This window comes from Phyllostomus discolor, chromosome X, assembly GCF_004126475.2.
Source record: "Phyllostomus discolor isolate MPI-MPIP mPhyDis1 chromosome X, mPhyDis1.pri.v3, whole genome shotgun sequence".
NCBI lineage: Eukaryota > Metazoa > Chordata > Mammalia > Chiroptera > Phyllostomidae > Phyllostomus > Phyllostomus discolor.
In genome coordinates, this window is record NC_050198.1 from 104,892,202 (window position 1) to 104,914,689 (window position 22,488).

Below are 22,488 nucleotides of genomic sequence, written 5' to 3' on the forward strand. Positions count from 1 at the left end.
CAGGTCAAAGTTCTGTAACTGTGATTTGACATAACATGTTGCTTATCGTAACTTTTCTGAACATTTTGATAAATTTATTTTTATGAAGAATGAAAGCCTTCAAAGATTCAATCTGGAGCTAAATTTAATTTTTTTTATTTATTAAATTGAGAGAGAGAGAGAGAGAGAGAGAGATTGATTTATCCCACTTACTTATGCATTCATTCATTTCATTCATTGGTTGATTCCGGTATGCGCCTTGACCGGGGATGGAACCCGCAAACCTTGGTGTATCACAACACTCCAACCAACTGAGGTCCCTGGCCGGGCCTGAGGCTGTACTTCTTGAGAAAGAGAGAGAGTGGAATTTAGTGGGGAAAAAATGGTGCATTTGGCAACCTGTAAGGAATACATAGAAGCAGAAATTGTTTCTTATCATTTTAAAATTGTCCAAGAGCACAATTCTTTCTAGCAAATTAAGGAGCTAGTGTATGTTTAAATCATCTTGCTACCTGATCGTCTTTGAAAGATATTCTTTGTCCCATTCTTCAGTTATATGGAAATGATAATTTTTTTAAAAGATTTTATTTATTTATTTTTAGAGAGGGAAGGGAGGGGGAGGGAGAGAGAGAGGGAGAGAGAGAGAGAGAGAGACATCAATGTGTGGTTGCTGGGGGTTCTGGCCTAGCAACCCAGGAATGTACCCTGGCTGGGAATCGAACCTGGGACACTTTGGTTCCCAGCCCGCGCTCAATCCACTGAGCTACGCCAGCCAGGGCGAGAAATGATAATTCTTTAATAATGGCTGTTGCAGAAAACTGATTTTCATTTTTGCTCCTTCTTGTTGGGGGAATTCTTAGTAAATTCATGTATTGCTGTGATGTGGGTCTCATGAAGAACTAGCAATCTGAAATAGATTGGATGAGTATATGTTAGGCCAACAGTCACAGCCAAGGTGTGGGCTTTAATCAAGGTACAATTTACCTTGTGCCAACCATCTTTCCCCTAGAGCACACTTTTGGGTTATTGGAACCAGATGAAAAAAAGATTTTTTTTCCTATTTTCTGTAGTATCAAATTACTATCCCCGTTATTAGAGAATGATTAGCAGTTTACTTCGGTTTCTCCATTGAGTTAAATGAGAAACAGCGGGCGTACTGTGACCCACACAGTATTACAGAGAAACTAAACAGCTGCCACTCTTTTGTATCCTCAAATGGAACTTCCCTACCCCCTCCCCAAACATTTCCGGAAAAAAAAAAAGGAACACTCTTAAATGACCAGATAATGGCAGACCTCATGTAATAAAGGCGTGACGGATCCAATGAGCCAGATGAAGAAAAAAAAATACCTTTGAAAATTTCCATTGATCGTGTGCTTTACATCCCTTTAAAACACTACACATTGCTCAGATTTTATTCTGGGAATTTATAATCTTGCAATTTGACACTGACATTGTTAACACGTTTCTTGGCATTGAGAGGAGCAAGCATCCCGGTTTCCTCCTGCTCTTTGAATAATTGCTGGCCTGAACGCAGCGGGGTCAGTCGGCCTCCAATGAGGCAATTATGACGCGTGGCTTATCTCAAAGTACTTATTTTCCCTGAAATGTCAAAATATCTCGAGAGCATGCAAGTTTTCCAACTTTAAGACGAAACCTGCCTATCATCACAACTTTGCTTTTCCCTTAAGAAAAATGTATGTACAAATACTAATGATTTGTTTACTAGCTCGGAGCAGGGTGACACAGTGGGAAAGATGTCATCCTTTCCAAAGCTTGCTTTTAATTTTACAAGGTCACCTCCTGCTTAGCTCTGAATAATTATTAATGAATGTTGTTTTTTCAAAAGGAAGTATCAATTCCCAAATGCTTATTTAGATCAGAAAAGTATATAATTTGGAGTCATGGCTCTTGTTTCTTTCCCCAATTGTCCTTTTTGATATTTGTGATCACATTATTTCAAGGGCTGGTATAAAACTCTAAGGCCTTAGTGAAATTGCCTTATTGAGCTCCATACAACTATCATATATTTGCTAGAATGAATTTCTCAAACTGAAAGTTCCAAGAAGTCTTCTTTGCTTTTCACATTTAAACCTGTGACATTTAACACATTGGGATGGGGAAGGTCGGGCTTAACCTGACCTCCCCCATCTAGTAGAAAATGAGAATTCCATACTTAGAGTCTGACCACATCCCTGTGGTGTTGAGTTTCTCAAGTGGCTGGAGGACTGGTTATAATGGTTTTACCTACCAGGCATTATGGAGATGCATACTTGGGGTAAAGTACCAGTGTTATGAATAATATTCTGTTTAGAATCTAAATTGGTATTACTGATCCTGTTATTTGAAGGTATACATATATACATGAATCATATATATATATTTCTATATCTATCTATAGATCGATCTATAGATATAGATAGATATATGTTTTTTACTATAGAAAAGCTTCTTAGTAGTCACGCTGGAGTTTGTTTGTTTTTTAGATTTTATTTATTTATTTTTAGAGAGGGAAGGGAGGGAGATAGAGAGAGAGAGAGAGAGAGAGAGAGAAACATCCATGTGCGGTTGCTGGGGTCATGGCCTGCAACCCAGGCATGTGCCCTGACTGGGAATCGAACCTGCGACACTTTGGTTCGCAGTCCGCGCTCAATCCACTGAGCTAACTTTGGTTCCCAGCCCGCGCTCAATCCACTGAGCTACGCCAGCCAGGGCAGTCATGCTGGAGTTTTTAACACATGCAACCAATTAGATTAAAAAATTATTTGATGCTATAGATTTCCTGTTTATATTTTAACATTTGAGATATAATTCACTTAACACTAAATTCACCATTTAAAAGTGTAGAAGTCAGTGGTTTTTGGTATATTCACAAATTTGCATAACCATTTCTATTACCTAATTCCAAATCAATGTCTTTACGTCAAAGAGGATCTTTCTACCCATTAGCAGTCATTCACCACAACCCTCTCCCCCAAATTGTGGTCCCTACTCATCTACTTTCTGTCTCTAAAATGTATCTCTTCTGGACATTTCATATAAATAGAATGAGACATGTAATCTTTTGTATTTGACTACTTTTACTTAGCATAACATTTTCAAGATACATGTTGTAGTACAACTCAATATTTCATTCCTGTTTATGGTCAAATATTATATAATTGTATGGATATATCACATTAGGTTTACCTAATGGGCAGTTGATAGAGCTTTGGGCTTTCTGTGCATTATGGGTATTATAAGTAATGCTGCTGTAAACACTGGAGTATTTGTTTTTATACAAACATATGTGTTCAGTAATCTTGGATATATACCTACGAATGGCATTTCTGGGTCAAATGCAGACTCTACATCTAACTATTGTTTTTTTTCCTTTTTATTGACCTTATTGACGTGACCTTGGTGAACAAAATTATACAGGTTTTAGGTGCGCGATTTCACAACGTATCCTCTGCACACTGTATTGTGTGTTCACCGTCCCATCTCCGGTCCCCTTCCATCACCATCTGCATCCGCCCGTACCATTTTCCCATCGACTCATTCAACCACCTCCCGGCAATCACTGCACTGTTGTCTGTGTCCATGAGTTTTTTCTCTCGTTTCTGCTCAATCCCTCCACCCCCACCCATCAACCCCCACCTTCACAGCTGTCATCTTGCTTTCTATCTATGAGTCTGTCTCTATTTTGCTTGTTAGCTCAGTTTGTTCATTAGATTCCACATATGAGTAAGATCATACGGTACTTGTCTTTCTCCGACTGGCTTATTTCACTGAGCATAATGCTCTACAGGTCCATCCATACTGTCACAAAGGGTAAGATTTCCTTCTTCCCTACATCTGTGTAGTATTCCATCATGTAAATGTACCACAGCTTTATTATCCACTCATCCACTGACTTTGACTGCTTCTGTATCTTGGCTATTGTAAATAATGGTGCTACGAACATAGGGGTGCTTATGTTCTTTCAATTTAGTGTTTCTAGTTTCTTCAGAGAAATTTCCAAAAGTGGAATCACTACATCAAAGGATAATTCAATTTTTAATTTTTTGAGTAATCTCCAATTAACTTGCTACACTCAGTGTAGCTTCCCCCAACTCCCCTTCTGTGTTGGATTCTTTAAATGTTTCTCTCTTTATTAATAGTCTCCATTGATATATTGTTCTCCTACTTACTTTGATCTCTTCAGGCATGGTTTATTTTACTTTTTTGATCATCCTTAAAATGACTGATTCAAACCTTTGTTTAGAAAATCCCATGTTTGTGCATCCTCATGGACCATTTCTATTGCTTGCTTTTTTCTTCTATATGAATTATACTTTTTAATTTATTTACATGTCTAGCATTGTTTTTGTTAAAAACCAGGTGTTTTAAACGATAGAATACAGCAACTCTGAAAATTACATTTTCTCCTTACCCCATGTTTGGTTATTTTTGTTGATTTTCTTGCCATTTGTTAGTTTGGCCAATTTTTTGAACTAATTCTTTTTTTTTAATTTTTTAAAAATATTTTATTTATTTATTTTTTAGGGAGGGAAGGGAGGGAGGGAGAGAGAAAGAGAGAGAGAGAGAGAGAGAGAGAGAGAGAGAGAGAGAAACATCAATGTGCGGTTGCTGGAGGTTATGGCCTGCAACCCAGGAATGTACCCTGGCTGGGAATCGAACCTGGGACACTTTGGCTCCTAGCCCGCGCTCAATCCACTGAGCTATGCCAGCCAAGGCTGAACTAATTCTTTAAAGTGTATATTCTTTGTCACGTATGATCACTAAAGCCTCTCTTCAATTAGTTTAGTGGTCACCTAATGACTTGATAGACATTTTCTTAAGCATTTGTAACAAATATGTCTCCCTGTCTTTGCTATGAGACCTGTGTTTATGCTGGGCACACTTTCAACAATCAGCCAGGAATTTTATCACTCTGTGTTAGCCTTCATTTTTTGCTAGTTCAAAGCCTCAGGGTTAGCCACCAATGAGACTTAGTATCACCTCAGGTCTTTCCTAAACATTCTGCACAGCCCTAAGAAAGTACAAAAACATTTGGCTTTCTAGGAATATGTCTTAGCACTTTCAAACTCCCTATGTACCTCTCATTTATCAGCTTTCATTTTAAAGCGTTTGGGTAGCCATTGTTTGTCTCAACTTTTAACCATCATCTCAGTTAGTAGCAATGTTCAACAATTGTTTTTTCTGTTTTGACGTGGTCCCAGAGAAAATGCTATTCATACTGAGCAAGTTCTTAGTGGGTCAAATAAAGACAGCCCAGGCAATAAAGTCTTACAGGGTTATCCAGTAATTAACTTCAATGGCTGCCAAACTGCTGCAATTCACTATCAATATAAGTTGTTGGTGTTTAAGGGTTCTCTGTAGCTAGCAAGGAGTAATGGGGTTAGAGCAAGTTAACCTGCAACAAAACCCCTGTCTCACCAAGATCTAGTTTCTTTTCTTTAACATGTATTATTCAGATGGTTGTTAGCCTTTATATAATTACCAGAGTAGCAAACACATTTATCCCGCCAGTGTTCTCATTGTATTTATAAAGGAGTATATTTTCAGAGGTCTTTATTCTGCCTTTAAATTTTTTTAAAGATTTTATTTATTTATTTTCAGAGGGACAGGAAAGGAGGGAGAGAAACATTAGTGTGTGAGAGATACATCAGTTGGTTGCCTCTCGCGTGCCCCCTACTGGGGACCTGGCCCACAACACAAGCCTGTGCCCTGACTGGGAATTGAGCCAGCGATCTTTTGGTTTACAGGCTGGCACTCAATCCACCGAGCCACACCAGCCAGGCCATTCTGCTATTTCCACTGATGTTATTTTGTACCTGAAATTTGTTCTTTGTTGTTTAAAATTTTGAACAAAAACATTAAGGCTTCACAATTGCAATGCCAAAAAAAGATAATTCTTAAAAGTGCCTTTTACTAATAAAGTTACTAAAACTGAGTTATTTCTTAGAGAATGCTATGCTATTCTAGGAGTAACAAAGATACTGAATAGCAAAAATATTCCAGTCAAATGGAAAGGCTTGCATATTTTAATAGAAGTTCAGGGAGCTTCATTAATTTGATTGCTTTTGAGTTTATGTACTATCTGTATGTAAACTTAAACCCAACAAAATTAGATTTTTCATTAATAACAAACATTGTTTTTTTGTGACTTGGTTATTCCTTGCTTGTGTAACATTATATTACACAAAAGGTTCCTATTTATAAGATTTAATGATAAAGAAGAAACATGACATCTGAATACCATTTTAGCCCTGACTGATGTGGCTCAGTGGGTTGCGCATTGTCCTGTAAACTGAAATGCCTCTGGTTTGATTCCCAGTCAGGGCACATGCCTGGGTTGTGGTCCCCAGTGGGGCATTCATAAGAGTCAACCACACATTGCTGTCTCTCTCCCTCCCTTCCCCTCTCTCTAAAAATAAATAAATAAAATTGTAAAAAAATAAATAAATACAATTCCACATTATGTAATTTGTCATTTATTGTTTCATTAACATTGAAGTAACTACCATCACATACTACAGAAGAAGAAGACAGCTTGGATATGACAGGTGCAAAAGTAAAAGGAACCAAAATGCAATATACAATATTAAAAGTATAAATTAGGATAGCTTTTGGTTTTCTTAAGGCAATGCCTATAAAAACAGTGCTAGTTTTCTGGCACTAGTGACTTCCACAATTTCAAGTTCTCAAAACAATCATCGGAGCAATCAGTTACTATATGTCAATGGTACAGACTCTGTGTATGGATGACTCATCTCCTATTCTAATTGTTCCAGTTAATTTCCTACTTACCATCCTGTTTCTTGGCTGATTATTCCCTGCGTGACTTATTTTTTTTCTCATCATAAATGCCCTAGGCCCTAAGGACCAGTTAATATATCTTTTATTTTATTATTTTCTAAATATTTTATTTATTTCTTTTTAGAGAGAAAGGAAGGGAGGGAGGAAGAGAGGGAGAGAAACATCAGTGTGTGATTGCTTCTCGTGTGCCCCCTACTGGGGACCTGGCCTGCAACCCCAGCATATGCGCTGACTGGGAATCCAGCCAGTGACCTTTTGGTTCAAAAGCTGGTGCTCAATCCACTGAACTACGTCAGCCAGGGCTCAGTTAGAATACCTTAACTTTGAGCTTATCTCCATATAAGAGTTAATAAAATGATCTTGTTTGGTATTCAGAGCAGGGAAATTCAGGTATTTTTCCTTTGTCCTTATAGCACTGACCTTAGGAGTTTGTATGAAGCTTTCTTGCTTACCAGGGTTACTGTGTATGATAGGAATGTGGCAGGAGATATTACAAAGACAGAGGTAGGTGGGAAATATCTGATAATTGTTTCAATTTGAATATCTGATAATTGCTGGAAAAGCTGGCATTCATGCTGTCTGTCATGTACCAGACCCAATACGCAGAGACAAGGATTGAATCATTATAGGCGCTTTATTCAGATGGCCAGCGATCTGAGAAGACCGGAGGTTCATACCTTAACAGACTGTCTTACATTTCCTTTTAAGCCACCCTTTTTATAACAGTGCGGTAAGGGGTTTAGAATTCAAGCAAAATTAGATTAAAGAAACCGCAGGATTCTCGCCCTGAGCTGTTAGCAGTTGTCTCTCTCTGTGCCCCAGGTGGTGATCTTTAGCAGGGCCCCAGGAGGTCGGCTGTTTCTCCCGGGAGCCAGGGTGGGCTGCCTGCAGTTCCTGAAACAAAAGCTTTAATACATGCATGACCTACTAAGCTTATTAACTGTTCACCTTAAACTAAAGTTTTCCAACTCTTGAGTCCCCCATCAATAGGTCCCCAGCTCTCAATAAAGAAAAACTAAATAAATTAGCTTGTTTTCATTTCTTTTAAAGATTCTGCACTTCCTGCAATCTGTTGTCAGGTAGTATATGACTTAAAATATCCCACAAATTTTACCAAGAGATAAAAACTTACACTGTATTTTTAGCAATAAAGTCTCTATGGAGAATGTTTCTGTGCTTCTGATAGAAGTATTCCTTTGTTCATTTTTCACTGAGGAATAAATATTAAATATATTGTGAATGGCTGTGCAGCAAAATTTCTCTGATTTGGACCAGCATGAAAGTATAAGCTCGTTTCTAATGTAACGTAATGAATTCATTTTTAAATTAAATTCATTAAGTCAACATCGCTTAATGACATTATATATGTTTCAGGTTCACCATTCCATAACTGCTTTGTCTGTGCGTGGGTGATCAGCACCCAAAGCCTAGTCGTCTTCCATAACCATATAGTTGACCCCTTTGGCCCCCTTCATCCCCCTCCCCCAGCCCTCACTGACTTTCTTTCCCTGTAACCACCGTGCTGGTTTCTGTGTCTATGAGTATGCTTGTTGGTTATCTTAAGTTTTCTCTCCCACATACGAGTCAAATCATGTGGTTCTTGTCCTGTTTTCTTTTCTTCTGACTAATTTCAAATGGATATCACCCCTAGAACTGGGCTAACAGTGTTGCAGATTTTAGGGCCTCAAGTTGTTTGCTTTAATATTTATTATAGTTATATCAGATATCTGTGTGTACATTAGTGCTTCTACAATGCTGTATATTTAAAATAGTGTTGGTCTTAAATGTGTTTAGCATATTGCTTGTACATCTGACTCTTATTTATCATGTAGATTATGCCACTTACCATGTTAGTTACTGGAAATGGAATGAAATAAAAATGATCTTTACTCTTTGAGCACTGTACTGTGGGACAGTTAAACAACAGAAAGTAAGGAGTGCTACTGAAAGTCATAAAACAGACATCTAACCCAGGCACAGAGGACACCTAGCCCAGGGAAAGACTGGAATTGCCTTGTCTGGATGCTGAGTACAATTATTTTATTAACTCTTATGTAGAGATAAGCTCAAACTGAAGTTACATTTTACATAAAGGGAAAAATATGTGCCAAGTCCCAGAGGTCTAAGAAAACATTCAGGAAATGCCAGTGGTTCAGTGTGGGTGGAGCATGGAGGGATGTGGGATGGCCAAAAATGGACAAAGGATGCATGTGGGGCAGTGGTAGAGGATGAGACTGGCCAGGTAGATGTAGCATCCAGCACACGCAAGAACCAATATCGGAGACTTTCAGAGTATCAAAGATGTTACTTTATTGGCCAAGTTTCACCTGCGCAGGGGTGAACTCTCAAAGTGTCCAGTGACACAGTGCCCACAAGGAGCTGCAAACGAGAGATGCGCCAAGCGCTTACAACTACGTCCTTATATAGGGGTGGGCAAGCAAGCGTTATACAGAAGCAGACGTGGCAGTTAGCAATTCGCTTACAGAGACCGCGCGCGGGAATTTCAAACCAAGCATTCTTGCATAAGGCGGGAAGGCAGGCTGTTTGTTCATTAACCTAGTCATCTCCTGGCTCTAGCTAGCTAGTTTTCTATTTTCTCATTAACAACTACAAAGCACTGCTTATCTAGCCTACCCAGGGGAGAGCGTCTGCTAGACACGGGATATTTGCTTACCTGCCCTGTGTCTCCCTTATCATTTCCTTTTAGCTACAATGTGGTTCTTGTCTATTAGAGGAAATTTAGTTCTTAATTTCCTTATTCCCAACAGTAGATAAGACCTAGAAAGGAATGAGGGGCTTTGGCCTTGGTTGCTGTGGCTCAGTGGATTGAGTGCTGGCCTGTGAACTAAAGGGTCACCAGTTCGGTTCCCAGTCAGGGTACATGCTTGGGTTGTGGGCCGGGTCCCCAGTAGGGGGTGTGAAAGGCAACCACACATGGATGTTTCACTCCCTCTCTTTCTCCTTGTCTTCCCCTCTCTAAAAACAAATAAAGCATTTTTAGAAAATGAAAGGCTTTGTCTACCATATTTAGGAGTAATGATTTTATACTAAAAATGATGTAGAGGTATTAAAGAATCTTAGACAAGGGAGTATCCTGAGCAGCCGTGAGTTTCAGAACAAGCAAAATACTGTTTTTCCAAAGAAATTTTTTATAGCAGGCTGATTTCTGTTTTCTGACTAAGACAGAAATTGGCATCAAAACGTGGGATGCTGTGATAACAAATACTTCGAATTCAGAAGTAGCTTTGGAACTATCTGATGGAAAGAGGCTGGAAAATTTTTAAATGCATGCTGGAAAAAGCTGATATTGTCATGAGATGATGGCTAAAGGTGATCACTCTGAGCACTTAGAAGAGCTGGAAAGAAAGACTCTATTTCCTTGAAGAATGCATAAATCATCAGCAAAGAAATATTGGTTAAAAGGTGAATGGTAAAGGTCTCAGGCACAAATAAGGGATATTTTGGAAACATGAGGAAAGTTGGTCCTTTTTTTTAAGATTTTATTTATTTATTTTTAGAGCGGGAAGGGAGGGAGAGAGAGAGAGAAACATCAATGTGCGGTTGCTGGGGGCCGTGGCCTGCAAACCATGCATGTTCCCTGACTGGGAACCGAACCTGCGATGCTTTGGTTCGCAGCCCGCGCTCAGTCCACTGAGCTATGCCAGCCAGGGCTAAGTTGGTCCTTTTTAAAGTGGTAAAGAACTTGGTTGAATTGAATTTGTGCTCCAGGGTTTTGTGGAAAGTAGAATTTATGAGTGATACTACTGAATATTTAGCTTAAAAGATTTCTAAGCTAAGTGGTAAAAGAGTGGCTTGGTTCTTCCTGATTACTCTGGTAAAATGTGAAAAGAGAGAAATGTATTGAAGACAGAATCATTAACCAAAAGAGGGCAGAACTTAAAGATCTGGAAAGTTCTCAACCTGTGCATCCTACCACATGAGGAAGCATGTTAGAAAAAAAAAAAACATGAAAGGTGTGTGATCAATTGATGGAGATTTCAGTGTGATTGTGAACCACAGAGCTAATTAGACATCCCAGTGGGAACATTGTGAATTTGAACTAAAGGGGACAGAGAAAACAGGATAAGACAAAGAAGAAAGTCCATCAAATTTCCTGGATTTTATGGGATGACATCATAGGGTCATTTATCTGTTTAAGGGTGCTATTCTCTAAGACAAGGGAATAATGATCCTGAAGGCAAATCAAAGACCAGTAAAGCTTTCTTTTAATTAAAAAAATGAGGGGCGGGGCGTTACCTTGATTTCGACAGGTCAGATAGCCTCCGCTCAAAGCCTGGGGATCAGAGCTATCCAGAGCCCTGGGGTTGGTGCCACTCCAAGTGCTAAAGGCCCGGCTCTTCCTGGACCATCTGCAGGGGCGGGACCCCCACTCCGGTGGGTCCACAGGGTGAAATGTCCTCCCCAGCTGGTCTGGACCCTTAAGATCTCCTGAAGTTAACCTTGCTAGGTTTTGAACCCTCTTGGGCTCTTGTCACTCCTTTTGTTCTTTTCCAGTTATGGCATTTGGAATGAAAAATAACCTGCCTTATGTCCCACTATGTATTTTCAAAGAGAATAATGTGTTTGGTTCCACGCATTCACAGGTAGAAAGTCATTTGGCCTCCATATGAATTGTACCTTGACTATCACCTACGTGTGATTTAGATAATATTTAGATGGTGCTTGGAACTCCAGCCTTGAGTGGTATTGCTGCAATGGGTAGAAACTTTGGGGCTGGTTGGGATAAAGGGAATATATTTTGTATGTGAAGAAGACATAAATTTTTAGGGACTGAATGTTTCTGTCTGTCTCCCATTTATATGTTGCAGCCTTGATTCCCAGTGTGACTGTATTTGTTGGTGCAGCCTTGCGAGGTAGTAGGTCATGTGGGTGGAGCCCTCACAGTCGGATTAATGCCTTTCCTCTATCTCCACCAGGTGAGTGTAGAATTAGAAGTCAGCCGTTTGCAAACCAGGAATAGAGCCCTCACCAGTCACCAAACCTGCTGGGACCTTGATCCTGACCTTTCTAGACTCCAGAACTGTAAATTAAATATTTGTTAATGAGGCCATCACTCATTTTGCTTATCTTTCTAAAATTGTTTACCTCAGGTCCCTCATGGCTTCACCTTGTCTTCGGGAGAAAACTCAACTCCTAACGGGTATGGTGGGTGGTAGGGGAGTTAAGGAAGGCTTCTTAGAGGAGCTTGTGTCTGAGCCGAGTCATGTGGGAAACAGAGGAGTTATTTGTGCAAAGAAGGAAGATTTGACATAGGAGTAGCAACACGAGCAAAGACCCAGAAAGACGAGCAAGAAAGACACAATGAATGCGTGATGGAAGCATAGAATGATGAAGATGATGGCAAAAAAATGTACACGAAGTGCGTATAGGGCAACTGGGAGGTTAAAAAAGTGAGGCCATATTTTAGAGACTGTTTTTTTTTTTAGATTTTATTTGTTTATCTTTAGAGAGAGGGGAAGGGAGGGGGAAAGAGAGGGAGAGAAACTTCAATGTGTGGTTGCCTCTTGTGCGCCCCCTACTGGGGACCTGGCCTGCAACCCGGGCGTGTGCCCTGACTGGGAATTGAACTGGTGACCCTTTGGTTTACAGGCTAGCACTCAATCCACTGAGCCACACTGCCCAGGGCTATTATAGAGATTTGTAGAAGGTAACATGGAGAGGACTTTGTGTTTGAATTGATGAGGAAGACTTGCAGGAATGGAGAGGGACAGAATTGAGATGATTCATTTTAGGGAGAGCCGATGGATAGATGTTGGTGGCATTTGCAGGGACCCCAAGAGGGCAAATGAACAGATTTGAAGGGGAAGATACTGACTTCAGATTCAGGGTATTTTGAGTCCGTGGTGTTCACGTACAGATGCCCAGTGGGCCAAGACTTCAAGGAACTATGCCAGGGCAAAATTGTTTAGATTATTAAAATACTTCACAATGCATCTTGATACTACAAAAAGAAGTTTATAGAAAGTTTAGCCTAGTACTTACCTAATCTATGAAATGTTTTAGCGGTTGTGGGTATTTGGTAAATTTGTATTTTGTTCTATACGGAATAAATGAAATAAAAACTCTTATTTAAGTTGTGACTTCAGAGGCTCACATTTTATCAGCTTGTATTTGATATTCACAGTTATACTTAAGTTGTGCACGCACCATTATGATATAGAGCAGAAGAGAGTAATTTACCAAGAGGAAATAAAATATTTATTTTCATTAATTCAATTACTTGGAAAGGCATTTTAATAAGCACAATTGAGTCTGGAAGCTGAAATTTATTAGAATGATTTTCAGAATAGACGACAAGTTTGAAGATGCGTGTATTCTATTTTATTTGCATTTTATTTATCATTTCCTCTATGAGAAACAATCTAAAAATAAAAAGTTATAGAGCCATTATACTAATGAGATGCCACTATAATGATTGAGATCATATCAGCAATGATGTCTTATCTTTATTTTCTTCACATTCATATCTACTTCTCACCAAATAATTCTGTTAACATCGTACTGGCTACAAATAGTTCCTTCTAAAATTTTCTTTAGGTTGACAAATATATTGCTTTAGTTCATTTTCTATTGCAAAGAGTTTTGCAAAATATACAGATGGCTAAATATCAAGGTTGAAACAAGAACATCACAGTGACAAGTAAGCTTTAGAGCTTCTTGGAAACCAACTGATACCATGAAAACTTTCTCCCCAACTGTGTTTTCATTATAATATATGGACTAAGAAAAAATGCTACAATTGTGTGCTCCCATTCCCTCTAAATAATATCTTGCAATACATTTCAAAACATATATGTCTTTGATTGAATGGAAGACCGCTCTTCAAAATAAAATATGCCTTATAAAGGCACGCAAGATAAAGAAGCGTTTCTTAGAAATTTAGACTTATAAAAACATGGATTTTTAATAACTAGGTATTTTTTGTTCCTAAACAATAACTTCCACCCATTATTGTCAGTATCAAAAGCAATGCAGTAAAAAGTAATTTGAAAAAGAATATCTTGAGAAAAGCAAAAGAAAGGCGGCCAGTACTCATCTAACATATTTTTTTTGTGTGTGTCTGTGGCGAAGGGGAGCATAATGGGAGGCGCTTTCAAAAGAAAGAAATATCCTTCTTAACTTTGAATGTTCTCTGCTGGTTTCTTCTGTGTAGGAAATCAACTTTCCCACTGGTGTGGGACTTAATGAGTTTCTTAGTAGGCTCATAGCCCTTATTCATGCCTCCGTCTGCAGTTATTTTGAAATGCAAGTAGTGAGCTCAAAATGTCCATCAGACTTTCATTCCTTTTCCCTTTCACTTTCCAGTGTATTAATTTATTCATAAAGTTTCTTTTTCGTTGATGGCTTACTACTGGATTCTGTGCTAGGTCGAGGTACCCAACAGTTTTTGCCCTGGGAGAAGTTTGGCTGCTACTGGAGTAGCTCATTGACACAAACGCCAGCATCGTGAACCCTCCAACAGCTGCCTAACCAAAAATGCAGAAGACAGAGCATTCGCTTAATGGGTAAGTGGACGAAGAGTGGCACAGAAAAAAATAGATGATCTCTGGATCAATTTATAGTCATATATCACTTAATGACAGGAATATACATTGTTATATGATTTTGTTTTTGCGCGAACATCATAGAGTGGACTTGCACAAACGGAGATTTTATAGCCTATTACAAATCGAGGCTATATGGTATAGCCTGTTGCTACTAGGCTACAAACCTGTACAGCATGTTATTGTACTGAATTCTATAGGCAATTATAACACAATAGTGAGTATTTGTGTATCTAAATACATAAAGATGCAGTATAGCCCTGGCTGGTGTGGCTCAGTGGATTGAGTGCTGGCCTGTGAACCAAAGAATTGCCGGGTCGGTTCCCAGTCAGGGCACATGCCCGGGTTGGGGGCCAGCTCCCCAGTAGGGGGCTTGTGAGAGGCAACCACACATTGATGTTTCTCTCTTTCTCCCTCCCTTCCCCTCTCTAAAAATAAATACATGGAAAATTTAAAAAGATATGGTGTGATATGGTATAATTTAAAAAAAATATATACACCCATGTAGGGCACTTAACTGGAATGGAGTTTGCAGGACTGGAACTTGCTCTGGGTAGTGAGTGAGTGAGTGGTGAGTGGTGAGTGCATGTGGAACCCTAGGGCGTAACTGGACACTGTCGTACACTTTATAAACACTATACATTTAGGCTGCAATACATTTTTTTAAAGATTTTATTGATTTCTTTTTTAGAGAGAGAAGTGAGGAAGAGAGAGAGAGAGAGAGAGAAACATCAATGTGTGGTTGCTGGGGGCCGTGGCCTGCAACCCAGGCATGTGGCCTGACTGGGAATCGAACCTGCGATGCTTTGGTTCGCAGCCCGCGCTCAATCCACTGAGGTACTCCAGCCAGGGCTAGTTTATTAAAAAATCTTTAGCAGTAGCCCTGTCTGGGTTGCAGGCCATGGCCCCCAGCAACTGAACATTGACGCACATTGATGTTTCTCTCTCTCTCCCTCTCTCTCTCTCTCTCTGTTTCTCTCTCTCTCTCTTCCCCCCTTCCCTTCCCTCTTCCCTCTCTAAAAATAAATAAATAAAATCTTTAAAAAAAATCTTCAGCAGTAAACCCAACTTTACTTACTATAACATTTTAACTCTATAAACCTTCAGTCTCTTAACTTTTCAACTCTTAAAATAACTTAGCTTAATACACAAATACATTGTACAGCTGTACAAAATGATTTTCTTTAGTAATTTCGTAAGGTAGTTTTTAATTTTTATTTTTTGAATTTGTTTTAAAATAAAGCACTTTTTTGTTAAAAACTAAAACACAAACACACACTTTACCCTGGGCCGACACTGGGCAGGGGTCATCAATATCGCTGTCCTCCGTCTTTACACCCTGGCCCACAGGAAGGGCTCCTGGAGCAATAAAACATGGGGAGCTGTCGACTCTGACAATAACCAGTCCCCCACTGAAGTACTTGTCCGAGCATCTTCCTGAGCTGGTACCACTCAGTTTAGAAATACGACCATGCTGGTTTGCTTGGTCTCTGTTGGTTCCTTCTTTCCTCCCTCTCTCCCTTTGTTTCTCCCTATTTAAATAATTTTTATTATTATTATTATTTTTAAAGATTTTATTTATTTATTTTTAGAGAGGGAAGGGAGGGAGGGAGAGATAGAGAGAGAGAGAGAGAGAAACATCAATGTGCGGTTGCTGGGGGTTATGGCCTGCAACCCAGGCATGTACCCTGGCTGGGAATCGAACCTGGGACACTTTGGTTCCCAGCCCGCGCACAATCCACTGAGCTATGCCAGCCAGGGTCCCTATTTAAATAATTTTAAAAACATTTTATTATTTTGTTGAGTTTCTCTTAAAATAATTTTCATTCAGTTGTGAGTAACCAAGTGATGTTAGAACCATTTGGCTTTCTGCAAGTGATTGAATTCTTCTGAGTTTGTATTTGTGCCTTTGTAAAATGAAGACAATTACTGAACTTATGAAGACAATGAAAACGATGTAGGTAAAGTCTTTGGCATGGTGCCTGTCACATAACGAACATTCAGTAAGTTGTGTCTGTATATTGAAATTCCCCCAAATGATTTAACTCCATTTTTACTATTTTGATATTCTATAATTAGACCACACACAGCAAAGCCTTAAAAACACTTGAAAATATCCCATATTGAAGTGAATCCCATTGACATTGTAGAGCACTAGTATAGCACTACATAAGGCTGGCTATGGTGGCAAATAATACAAATAATAAACTGTTTTAAAACCCAGGAATTATTTATATATGACAAATATGCTATTTGAACTTGCTGGAACAACTCTGGCTTTAATGAGCTATTAGGCAGCTTGAAAAGTGACATATGTTTCACTATTACAAATGAAAATGATTTATTCATCTTTTAACTGAAAGTGAGGGCTGGAGCAGACATGGTACTAGTAAAAATGGTAATTAAATGGCAGCTACTTAAACATTCAATGCTGTGCAGCTTGGAAGGCGGGAGAAAGAAGGAACAAATTTCACTGAAAACACGCCAGCATCCAAGGCGAAGCTTGCCGTTTCGCTGACAATAGCTTGCCAAAAGCTCTTAGAGAAAGGAGAATGACTTGCAACATATTGGTAATGATCATCAGTTTTTCTCCCGGGGCCTGCAAGAGGTGATGATCACAAATGAAAATAAAATATGGAAGGATACATGAATATATACTTTCCACCATTAAAGCCCAGCATGGCCTCATTAGAAAAAAAAAATATATATATATATATATATAATTTTTGTGTAAGGATTAATTACAGCTGAATTTTTCAGCTTGGTTAAAGATGGAATTTTATATTTTGAAAATTCAATTAAGGAAGAGAAAAATGAAATCACACACGAAAAGAGACTGCTTCTACTTCGTAATCCTGAAATCTAGAGTTATGAACATTCGATTGCACATGCAGCTTATTCAATGACAATCTCATTATTGAATGATGTATTCACTTCAGGAAAATTTAAGACTCGATTTACTACTGTCTTTCCAAGAGGGTATTTCTGTGGAGAATACCCAAAATATGTTCATTTGGGCACTCCTGATTGATTTTGGGAAGTATTCCCTCCAGTTACCTTATCACCTCCGTCACACTGCGGCCTGTTCCCAGGCCAGTGCCTCTGCTTGGAACTTGTCACTATCACATGTGCTTGTCTTCATATTTCTTTTTCTTTTTCTTTTTTAAGATTTTATTTATTTATTTTTAGAGAGGGAAGGGGGAGAGAGAGAGAGAGAAACATCAATGTGCGGTTGCTGGGGGTTATGGCCTGCAACCCAGGCATGTACCCTGGCTGGGAATCGAACTTGGGACACTTTGGTTCCCAGCCCGCGCTCCATCCACTGAGCTATGCCAGCCAGGGCTTATATTTCTTTATCTTTCCTTCCTTTCTGGGACTCCAAGTTGTGTTCCACACAGCTTCTATCAAAGAGACACAGAATTTTTGAACTGAAGAGTTGTTAGAAGTTATTAGCTATCACCCCATCATTTCACAGATAAGAAAAAGAAAGAGGCAAAGATACCTACGTTTAGTTACAGTTGAGTTGAAGGCAGAATCAGGCTTTGAATCCATATCTTCCAACATCAGTGTTTTTTTTTTTTTACATTTATTTTTACGGAGAGGGGAAGAGAGGGAGGGAAAAAGGGACTGAAACACCCGGTGCTCCTGTACTGCCCTAACTGGCGACCGCTGGCTGCGACCTTAACCGGGAATTAAACCACAACCTTTAGCTTTGTGGGTTGATGCACAGCCTACTGAGCCATGCTGGTCAGAGCCAACCTCGGTGTTCTTCTCCCATACAGTGTTCAACTATGTATAGTTTGAACCTTCTAGTATTAATGGATAATATGCTAAAGGCTTCAAAGGCTGCTGTTAGTCTTTTGTTCATTATTTGGACACTCAACAAATATCCATTGAGTATGATGTATTAACGTGGGGGAGGGAGGGTACATAATGAACAGAAATAGATCTCAGACGTGGTTCTTTCCACAAGGAAATACACAATCTACCGAGGGAAGCAGACATGAAGCCAGCTGTACATGCACTCATATAAAATGAAGCCTGCGGGAGATGCTAACCTATGATGCATGTATATGGCGAGGTCGGGTTTGGGTTTCCTGAGGATGAGCTGAGATTTGACTGAGAACAAATACCTGTGGAGGGCTGAGCTAGGTGAAAAGGAGGCCGAAGAGGAAGAGAAGAGCATTCAAGGCAGCAAATAGCATGTTCCATGACTCTGTGACAGGAGAGGGCACAGGGAACTGAGAGATGTCCACTATGGTCATAAGAGAGACAGAGAGATAGAGAGAGAGACAGAGAGACAAGAGAGAGGAGGGCAAGGGTGTGGGGGGTACAGAAAGAAGAAGGAGGAGGAGAAGAGGAAGAGGAAGAATAAGGAGACAGAGGAAGGAAGGGAAGGGAAAAGAGAAGAGAGAGAAGAGAAAAGAAAAAACAAGAGAAAAGAAAATAGGAGAGAGGAGTATTGTACACTCCTAGCTGAAGAATTAAGACGTTAGAGCCAAACAGCTTTTTGAATCCACACAAAGAGTAGTCTTCTTTACTCATCTATGAATAGACGATGCTTCTAGAACAAGTACCACCCATTTAAATGCTGTGACAAAATGTGGGGAGGCAGGAAAAGAAGTATCAATAATGGAAAGAAGAATTCAAGAAACCCAAAATGAGTAACTGACCCATTGCAAACCACAATTAGTTTACAGTTGAACTAATTTGTTTTCTTATAGCCAGCCAACCACATCCACAGGCATATAAAAAAGGATTTTTGTGGAGGGGGAGGCTGTGACATGCTAGATTTTGTGCATCTGAAAGCTTACTTTATGGAATGGCAAAATGCCTGGACCATTAGCGTCAATTCTGAAATATTTGAGCACTTTAGTACCTGGAAATTGTTATCAAATTGCTGTAATAATATCCATACTCTGCATAGAGAGGAACGCATGGTGACTACCTAAGCATGTGTGTGTTGGATAGAATAGGGTAGGAAGCGGAGTATGCAATTTTAGGGAGGGAATATTATAAAAAAAAAAGAGTTATCCTCTGCTGACAAAATTAATGTAGGTCGTTCTTAATTTTTGTGGGGATAACTGTATCTTATCGCATGCTTCCTTAATCAAAGTCAATCATAGATTTGGACTAGCTGTATTGCAGACAACATTGCAGAGAACTTCAAAAGAGATTTAAGCAAGAGTAGGATTTCAATAAGGAAGAAATCTGTGTGTAGACAAAATCACTGACTGGAACTGCACCAAAATGTTTTATTACTTCCAAGTGGTGAAATTTTAGGGATGTTTTTCTTTTCTATGCTTATTTGTAATTCTAAATTTTAACATAAACTTTATTTTTTCCACAAGGCTGTTCATATTTAAAAAAATATATATAAAAGAGCTTAAAAGAAGAAAACAAAATAACCCAAAGAAAACTAATGTTAACATTTAATGTATTTTTGTGGTTACATTTGTTAATCGATTTATATGACTATATTTTAGCAAATGGGAAATTGGAATACTCATAGTATTTTGTAATTCCCCTTCGCTGAATATATTTTCAATAACTTTCTGTGACATTACTTTTCTGTTTATTCATCTTAGTGGTTATATATTATTAATTACATGAGCATGGCTTTTCCCAAACAAAATTTAAAAATTTGACTAAGTGCCCATCAGTAAATGAGTGGATCAAAAAACTGTGGTCCATGTACACAATGGAATTCTATGCAGCAGAAAGAAAGAAGGAGCTCCTACCTTTCACGACAGCATGGATGGAACTGGAAAGCATTACACTAAGTGAAATAAGCCAGGCAGTGAAAGACAAACACCATAGGATCTCACCTATCAGTGGGACCTAACCAACAAAACAAACCGGCAAGCAAAATAGAACCAGAGATTTGGAAATAAAGACAAACTGACCAGAGGGGAGGGGGAGGGAGATGAAGGGGGGAAGAATGGGGCGGAGCAGCAAAGGAACAGGAATAGAGGACTCACAGGCAGGGACAATGTGGGGATGGACTGTGGGGGTGGGGGAGAGGGGGTGGGGGAGAGCAAAGGGGAAAAGGTGGGACAACTGTAACTGAACACCAATAACAAAAAAGAGTTCAAACAGTATAGGCAAAGTACATACTAACGTTTGTACCAATCAAGGGTTTTTGGAAGGAATTTAGGATGAATATTATATATATTTTTCCATCATATATTTTTGTCTTGTTCTCATGCCTTTCTCTACACATATGCACAGTCACACAAAGACTTCTAACACTTTACCAAATAGTCTAATGGGCTGGTTGTGAAGTTCAGTTCCAGTGGTACAGATTTCCAGCCTGATTTCCCTATAGTAGTATTCAGGAGCTATTGTTGAGCGACGGGGCTGCTACGCAGTGTTTTTCTCAATAGGAAAACCATGGTTCACTTATTTAAACGTGTGATAATATTAAAAGAAGCAAGCATCCCTAAAATCACCTCTTTTAGGAATCTCATTTCGTTCTGAGGTAAAGTAAACCTGCCTAACATATGTTTGGGGGGCTTCAAATCCTCAAACAGAGATATTTTTTCCGATTCCTAAATTTTGCCAGGTTTAAACACTGCTAATGAGTGCTAATTAACCGGCACTGAAGTCTGTAGCGGAGGCTGGGTTCATGCCAGAGCTGAGTCACAGAGAAAGATACTGAAAGATGAGAGAGCCAGATACTTCTGTCATATAACAACAGACAAATAGCATGAGGAGTGTAAACAAAGGGGAAAAAAACAGTGGGTGGTTTTAGTTTTCTTACTGCTATTTGAGGTGGGTTGTACGAAAGGCCAAATGTGATCTTGATGCTCAAAGCTATTCCAGCTGACTTTATATATACACAAATAACCACGCACACCGGATTTCTTCATTTAAAAAACAGATCATGGAGGGAGGGGTGGGTGGGCTGGGATGGGAGTAATGGACAGAAAACTGTACTTGAACAATGATTAAAATAAAACTAGAAAAAAAATCATCTCAGAAACCAATGTCTCCCTGATGAATTTCAATTAAAAAAGTAAATGGAAAAAACACTACTGCAACATGCCTATTGAATTTGGGAAAGTTTTCATTTTCATTTGATAACAAGCTGAACAGTTTCCTGATACATAATCCAAAAGTATTTACCTAGACTACATGACTTAAAAACCTATTAAATATCAAGTGCTATATATATATATATATATATATATATATATCAGTTGATTCCTTTTCCATCGATTATCTGCTACTTTTACTTTTCTAAATTTCATGATTAAAATGAAATCCAGACCCAGCGCCAAAAAAACCAAGTTAGCCCTTTTATTTAAGCGCTTAGATGAGTCCATTTACAATGCATTTCCCTTTAACAACACAGTCGTTCTCCATTTAAAAAGGAAAGGCAATTTCTCTACTTGGAGAATTATGGTTTCTTTAATCTGTGGGAACATCGTGGGTGTTTCTTTGATTCTTTTGATTTTACTCTTTCCAAAAGCAGCTAAACAACATTGATCAGGGAAAAAGAGGCTTTTTGTTCTTCCACTATCCCATCCTAAGAGAACTAGTCGGAAATTAGACTTAATAGCTGGTCGTTGAGGCTAAAAATATAATTAACACGTATAGGAACGGCTGCTTTGAAAGCACTGGTCAGACTTTGTAGAGTGGCCAGATTTGCAGTGGGCATGTTGATTTGGTTTGCAAACACGAGCTAGACTATATATCAGCTCTCACAAGTTGATTTGTGTTAGAAGTCAATGAGGGAAAAGACCTTGCGGGGCTGGAGAGAATTAGTGTTTTTCAAAATGTGGTCTTTGGAGAGAAGTTGAATCAGGATGTGTGTGTGTGTGTGTGTGTGTGTGTGTGTGTGAGCAAAAGTAGGTTTAATGGTCTGAGTATGCGGAACAGAGTTTATCCTTGTATTTTTATTTATGAATTGTAGTAGTATTTTCCATACAAAAAATTGTAAACCTGCTTTTGCCACACCTTGTGCGTGTCTGTGTGTGTAATTTTTATTGCGATAAAACACTTAATAGTAGACTTAACTTCTTCACAAAATATTAAGTGCACATATAGGAGTAGTAATTATAGGCATGCTATTGTGCAGGACATGTGTAGAATGACTCATGTTCTGTAAGAGAAACTTCAAGCCTTTAGAACAAAA